This window comes from Lepisosteus platostomus, chromosome 24, assembly GCF_059453375.1.
Source record: "Lepisosteus platostomus isolate fLepPlt1 chromosome 24, fLepPlt1.hap1, whole genome shotgun sequence".
NCBI lineage: Eukaryota > Metazoa > Chordata > Actinopteri > Semionotiformes > Lepisosteidae > Lepisosteus > Lepisosteus platostomus.
In genome coordinates, this window is record NC_142634.1 from 689,081 (window position 1) to 697,346 (window position 8,266).

General features: G+C 37.8%; 1 pseudogene; it reads left to right on the forward strand.

Annotated features, from left to right (window-relative positions):
• Positions 1 to 2,317: 2,317 nt before the first annotated feature.
• Positions 2,318 to 5,470, forward strand: LOC148641325 (uncharacterized; annotated as a pseudogene).
• Positions 5,471 to 8,266: the final 2,796 nt, after the last annotated feature.

Sequence of the window (8,266 nt, forward strand, 5' to 3'; positions counted from 1 at the left end):
TCAAAACCTGCCCTCAAAGTAAGACATTACCAACAATGACCACAAGGTGGAGATATTGACCTCCCATGTTAAGAATGGCAAAGCTGCGATAAGGTAAAAGGAATAGAAATGCATTGAATTTTATTTCTAAAGGAAAAGCCAAAACGGTTATGCTGTAATGCGGTTTCGCTGATACCTTTGTACTATTATGTACTCTATTATAACTCTAAAGCACTCTGGAGTATGGAGCACTGTGCCCATTGAGTCACACCTCTGCATGTTGCACACATTATCATTGCATTGTGCATAAATGACTAAATATACTAAAAGTATGATTTTAAAATGTTTTTATTTCACTTATGTTTATTAAATAAATTACTGCACCATAGAACATAAAAGTCTTTGTAGTTCAAGCCCACAAAGTATCCTTATGATACTAATAAAAAAGATTATCACGGTAATATCAACATTGTTTTCCTCATAAAAATGCATTCCTTTCATTTCGTTTAATTTTTAAAATAAACTCACGTTATGTATAGTAGTGGCCTTCAATTTAAAAACAATCTAGCACTGCTGAATGAACAATTCAAATCTATAAAAATAAAATCACAAAATTGAGAATTGTATGGAAGCCCGTTTCCGCCAAGGAGTAAAAAAATGCGCTATGGTATCTCAGAATTGCGACTTAGTAACTCAGAATTTCGACTTAGTAACTCAGAATTCCAACTTAATATCTCACAGTTTTGACTTCACTTCTGGCGCCAGAACATAGCTAGCTTTGGACCATATGAGGATGGTGCTATGAGCTTCTACGCGACCCATTCTGGGGTTGCGTATTCACGATCAAAACATAAATTTGCTTCAATACAATTAATGAACCCGTAACAATACAGACATACATTAAAGGGAACGTCTTTTATTATTTTTGTTTACTCTCCCCCTTTGTACGTTAAGAGATTTGATATGCTTATTTATTTTCAATATACTTCCAATAATGTACTTGGCCAAACCCCAGTATCTCTCCGTCTAATTGCTCAGATACAATTCTGTGATTGCGAATCTCTCAGAAACATACCAGGATCACAAGCATGTTTATGTTTACTAAACATGATCAGGCTACATTAAACTGTTGCAAACTTCTTGCCATCGGAGCTTGGGACTTTGATAGGCACAACGGTCTAATTTTTACAAACCCTCCATCCGGTCTTTTCGGCTTCCTAAGGCTGTAAATTACCAAGTGACATGCACAAAACAACCGTTATCATAATGAAGACATTATAGTGTGGTTAGTAACAATTCCAAAACTTAGTTATATAGGTCATTGACAGTGACCCGCTTCTGGACTGAACAGTATTTTCCTGTTTACAACCGTTTTTGTGCAATATATGCCAGGGACCTGTGCAATACATTTATATTTATAGTCATATTGTGCAATACGACTTTTTTGTGTACTGCTCTGTTCTGGTTTGTTCTTTGTGTGTTCTGGACTGTGAGTAACTCGTCTTAGTGCACTTCTCACTGTACTGATTGTATTGTATTGTATGTATTGTATTATTATTATTGTGTCTTTCATTACACTGTGGCTGTGTTGTCTGTGTTAAGCTGCTGTTGCACTGCAATTTCCCTCACGGGATCAATAAAGTATCTGTCTATCAATTTTAGGTGTACAGAACATGTTTTTACAGCTGTGGTTTGATTCAGCTTTCTGTAACTTTTTGATAAGTTAGCTGCTCTTAAGATGATTACAAGGTAGAGTAAGTTAAAACTAGTCAATAGGTTAGTATTGAACAACCCTCTTTCAGGAGATATAACTTTCTGCAGAGTTCAGACTGTTTCAAATCTGTATCTTTGAGTTCAGGCTATCTGGGTGTTCTATAGACGGGGTATAGTTGAGTGAGGTGCTGCCTGTGTATGCATACTATATGTGACAAGTCTGATTAAATTGAAAAGCCTACTCTACATTTGTCATTCACATACCCTTGGGGTGTGACCTACTGTATGTGCACCCTATGCATGCAAATCTGTGGCAAGTGTCGGTCATCATTGCCTATCCTGGACTACTTCTAAATGTACTATTATGCATGTCGTTGGAGTCGACAGTAGGCAGCACCACTGTCCCATGTGTGCTTCCTAGGCCACAATTGCAGGATGGAGGATCTTATCGATTTCCTCAGGGAGATGGACATTCCAGAGTCCACTATCGAAAAAATAAAGGAAGAAAAAGTAGTTAACAGAATGAATGTGTTAATGTCTATTATAACTTACTCCCACTGACCCACTGTAGATATTAACAGCACTTTCAGTACTATTAAAAGTCAGAGACTACCCTTTCGTTTACTTAATTTCCAGTCAAAACGGCCATTAAGTGCAATTAATTTATTTTTCAATGTCAGAAATTATTCCAGGAAACATTTATTTAACACAAAATTACACAAAAGCATCCACAACTAAATATCATGTCAAATCTTTCATTGTTTAGCGTGTCCACCCTTTGCCTTTATTACAGCTTCCATTATTTACAGGAGACTTTCTTTGAGTTTTTCAAATAAATCCACTGGGATATTTTTTCATGCTTCTTGTAAACACCTCCAAAGTTCAGTCTTAGAAGTTGGTTGTATTTTCTGCTTCTGCCGATCCAAATCCAAATCCACTCAATGACTCATCGTCCAGAAAACCTCACTTATCTCAAGTGTCCAGTTTTGGTGTTGTAGGGCAAATTTTCTTCTTATTTGTCTATTTCCTTTTCAAATAGTGACTTTTTGACAGCTACACATCCCTTCAGACCCATAGCTTTGTGTTGTCTTCTTACAATGGAAATATTAACAAAAACACTTGTGGATTTTTTTCAGATCTGATGCGAGAGTGATAAAAATGTTAACTTCTATGGTGATGTCTACCAGGCCTTGCACGATTGTTAGGAGTCCCATTTTCTCTATATATTGTAGTAATTTTTGACTCCAGTTTTGGAAACTCTTGTTTTTCACCTATTTTCCTTTGACTTATATATTCCTAATGCAAGGAAATTCTCTTTATAGCTAATCTTATCAGAAATATTGCCTCTAGCCATTTCAGATGCACATGACAAAGACATGTGCAAGGCAGCTATGGTGTGTTTGGGTAGTTGTTTGAATGTTAGTGTCACTTTTAATAGAAAGTGTTCTAATATAATGTCAGTGACAGTTTTGGGATCAACTTATGTTGGGAGGACACAGCTGTAACTTGTTTGATTGGAAGGATGGAAGACTTGGAGTGCCTGAAGGTTGCACATAAGTAAAGAGTGGACAAATTAAATACTGATAGATTTGATATTATATTTAGTGTACTTTTCTGTCAAATATATGTTTCTTGCATTGTTTTCTGACACCAAAAACTAAATAATTTGCACTGAATGGCTGTGTTAACTGGAAATTAAAAAAATGCAAGGGTGGTCTCTGACTTCTGCACAGTACTGTACAGTATATTGATATTTTCATGTATAGTAGATATGTTCACTTCATACCTTAACAATCCCGAATTGCCTTTTTCCTTAAACCAGTATCAGCATATTGATCCACATAAAATTATGCTTTAAGTATGGTATTTTGAAACTGAAAGTTGATAATACACTATTCATTTTTAGATTGATGCCAGTGTCCTGATGTTAATGACAGATGAACAGACGAGGAATTATTTGCCGTCTAATGGAGACAGACTGGCAGTGATGGGATATTGTAGGAGACATGAAAAGAGCCCAACAGTAGGAAATCAAAGCTTTTTGATAGACTGAAGTCAAAACTGAATAAAAGAAAAAAGTGTAAGCATCCAGAAAACATCACTCATCATCAAGAGGTGAACACACAGAGTTGGGCTGGATGCTGTATGATGAAGAAAAAGGAGGCTTTATCCAGGTGAGAACCAAAAAGGGTGGTGGAACACGAAAGTTAAGTGTTTCAAAGGACTGGAAAAAAAAAGACCTCATAGCGGAGGCAATATGTTTGTTTTTCCCAGATGGAAAGAATGCAATATTTCTGAGTTTGAGGTGGATCTGACAAATTACCAAGGAGTTTCCTTAGATCAGGACAGTACAGTGGGTGCTCAATATGAAGCCTCAAATTTAACTATCATGAGGTTCTATCTGTCAACCAAAAAGAAACATGACAGTAGTGGTGTGAAGACACAGCAAGAATCAAACACTGCAGGTCATTCACAGGAAAACACACAGGATTTTCCCTCTACAGACTCACAAATTGATCCACCATTGGAATTAGAAACATTAGATGTCATCTACAGTATGTTGGAAATACTGGAAATGATTTGAACTTAGGCAGTGATGACGTGGCACAATTTTATCCTGCAGATGTCACAGAGGATTCTAGTTTAGCTCAACAAAGTTCTACCATGTTTACTGGGGAAAATATTGAGGATAGCATATCATTACAATTTTCAATGGAGACCTCTCTGAGATGGTACAACAAAATCTAGAAGACACTTTGCTTCTGGCACAAGAACTCAGGGAACCAGACAAAAAAATCCTTGTTGTCCAACGCAGCCAGATACTATCTGAGCTTATTGAACATTTCACTGATGAACACCTTTCATATACTCAATCAGAAATTCAAGTAAAGCTTTTACTACCAAATGGGCAATATGAGAATGGATATGATGATGAAGGCGTTCTCAGAGATTGCCTCTCTGACTTCTGGCATGAATTCTTTGAACAATGTACAACAAGCAGCACTTTGAAGATACCATTTCTCCGACATGACTATGGCAAGAAAAAGTGGCAGAGTATAGGTAAAATTATTTCTTTTGATTGGCAGAAAGAGAAGTATTTGCCCATCAAGCTTGCTCCTGTAATCTTGCAACAGGCAGCTCTTGGATATGTGAAGAGTCATCTTGTTGACAATTTTCTAAAGTATGTCTCAGAATCTGACCGTTATACCTTGGAATGTTGTCGCAGAGACTTCAACAGTTCTGACCAAGATGAAATACTGGAAATCTTGGACAACTACAGCTGCCAAAAAAGTGCCAAATGCACACAACATTGAACAAATTCTGCAAGAACTGGCTCACAAAACCCTTATTCAAGAGCCTGCTTATGTTATCGAACAGTGGGAAAGTGTACTCGCTCCCCTCAGCAAAGCCCTTCAGGAAATTGAAACTGTGTATGAAAACTTGCAGCCAACGGCAAGGAAAATCATACGGTCACTGAAGTTTCCCTGCACAATGAATGCACGGGAAAAGGAAATATCAAAGCATATTACAACATACCTGCGAGAGTGTGATGGAAGGAAACAGTCTCTGTTCCTGAGGTTCTGCACAGGCTCAGATCTCTTTCTTGGCAAGATTGTAACTGTTGACTTCACAGATATGCAAGGATTTGAAAGAAGACTTATGGCACATACATATGGCTTTTATTTGAGAGTGTCTATTCATTATGATAGCTATCCTGACTTCAGGTGTGAAATTAACAATTTTGGAAAGTAATATATGGGTAATGGACATAGTTTAGTATTTTAGTCTGTCAACCTACAGACTACCCAAATTAGAAATTGTTCATATATTGAGTGAGAAACTAATGGATGTTTTTTCACCTTCAAAAAAGTATGGTGATGCAATTTAATAAACACGTTCTTTTTTGAGCCATGTGCATTCTCTAAGCTACCAAGCACTTTTGTGCCAATGAACTCTGCTGCCATGTAGTGTCTGATAATGTTACAACTTTTGCGTTGTATGTTATTTAGTCACAATATGGCAGCAGAGTTTATTTGCACAACAACTGGACAGTTCATGACAAAGATTAATTCTAAGTGCTCACTTTGGTCAGCACTTGATTTAGAATTAATCTTTGTCATTAACTCTTCAGTTAGATGTTTCTTGGGGTCACGGTAACTTTGCAGAACCTAATTTGTTTTCATTTGTGTTTGACTAGTTTGGCTATTTGTGGATTTTGTCCGACATTTTTATGAAACATCAAGATTGTAGATGAGTTCAAATTCAATGAGTTCAAATGTCTTGCATTTAGTGAATATTGTTTGTACTCTATTTTCATTGCATTTGGTGAAAGGAAATGAGAGAGGTGAGGTAATGTTATTGTCAAACATTTCATATAATGTTATTGTCAAATCAAAGTTGGGTTGGTTTTATGTGTGAACATTATCTATAGTCCATTAAAGATTGTTTACACTGTTTGCATCTTTTGGCACATTTACTTTCATTTGTTCCTTGTTTCATCCAATTTCACACTCAATGTTAAATCAGATCTAAAGACAACACATTAAAAGTGGTAACATCTGCTGTGGCATTTGAGAAAAACAAAACACCCTTATACCTAGATCCCACAATTATAAGTAGTTTATCTTATCCAGAGAGTGCAAAGGCCCCTATTCCTACTCAAGGTCCAGCCCATTGAGGACCATTTCACGTAATCTTTAGTAAAGGTCAGTGATTTCAAACACATCATCTGGCATTGCAAGGTTGTGTTCAGACATCAGTTCAACACAAAGATTATAGACATCCTCATCACAGGGGTAGTCCTTTACACAACAGTCTTCTCGACAGATATCGACTTTGATTTGGTCAGCTGCCTGCAAGTAGTTCTGTGCGCCATTTAAACTGGGGGCAGCATACATCACTGAAGGTCATCCACTGGAAGCGCGAGGGTTGTGGGCTGGCCTTATTCTGTGATTATTCCAGGCAGTCAGCACTTCATTGAGCTCCTCCTATACAATAGAAATCAATTGTTTTAAAATAAGGTTTGCTAAATCACTTTATGGAACTCAAAGGAGAGATCTTTACTAGGTATAATAGTATAAAACAGTAGAATTTTGTTTCTGTATTCATATCAAAATCTGTAATGACAAGTACTGTATGTTACACTTACCTGTATGGTGTTTTGGAAGCAAAACTGAATGAGTGATTTGTCAATGAAGGTGTCAACAAAATGCCCATCTTCTCTCAGCTGTCCAAAATGGTCCATCCAAAACTGACTACACTGTGCTCTTAGTGTAGCCCACCAGCGTTCAATTCTCTGATTCCCAATGCTTGGGCCAAGAGTGACACATTCTGTGCTATCCTCATTCAATTCGCGCAGAAACTTTTGCATTACAGCAATGTGGGTGTTTTCGGTTCCATGATCAAGTCCTACTCTTTGTGGAAGACCATTGTTTTTATAGACAGCGTCTATAAAATAACCCGCAATAATATGTGGGTCATTATTGGTTTTGTATGCTTCTAACCAGATCATTTTTCTCGAGAAGCCATCAATGCACCCGTTGATGCATATCCCGTAAGGTTTTAAATTGTCATACCCATCAATATGCCACACATAGTTTGGTCCGCGGCTGTAATACTGCCGGCGTCTCAGGCGATTTTGCGCACGCAGATCTACTCCTCGCCCGTCCATAAGGCGTAGTAACTGACGGACAGTCTCTCTATCCGTTATTATTCCTGCCATCCAGCATTTCTGGTGCATCCACCGATAGCCATGATGTCGGCCAGAAGTCTGTAGCTGTTGGTGTATTCTGAGATACCTAGTCGGAATTCTGAGATACCAAGTTGGAATTCTGAGATACCATAGCACTTTTTTTTTTACTCCCTGGCGGAAACGGGCTTCCATAGAATTGAAATAAATTTTTTACCTCTAATAAGACATTACTAACAATGACCACAAGGTGGAGATATTGACCTTACAAGTTAGGAAAGGCAAAGGTGTTAATGTTAAAGGAATAGAAATGCATTGAATTTGAAAAAAATACTGTTTTTATTTCTAAATTAAAAAGAAAAACAGTTATGCTGTAGTGCGGTATCGCTGTTACCTTCCTGCTATTATTTGGTCTACTATGCAAAAGCTGCTTATGTTTTGGCAGTGTGGTGCCTCCGGGGGAAAGGTTTATGTTATAGAGACAAAAGTACTCACACCAGACTCTCTTTTCGTGGAGTTTTTCTCCGTTTCCAAGTCAGTCCGCAATTCGTTCTCTCAATCCTTATTCAGTCCGAGTTCCAAAGTCCGTAAAGTTCCACCAATCCACGCCGTATCCAAATCACAAACCATAAACCGTAAACCTTTATTTCTTCCGTAAATCTGTTATCCTTAAATCTGTCCCAATACCAACTGACTTCCACTATCTCCTCTAAAACGCATTCACCTACTGGCTTCCGCCCTGTTCACTGCCTCCGGGCCACTTATATTCTGGTTCCTGATTCGTCTCAGCTGTGTCTCGTTGCTTCCCACGGAAGACCCCTTCCATCTACTGGTCAGCCGACTCTTTCTGTCCGCCATCTTACTAAGGTCAATCTCTAGCATTTT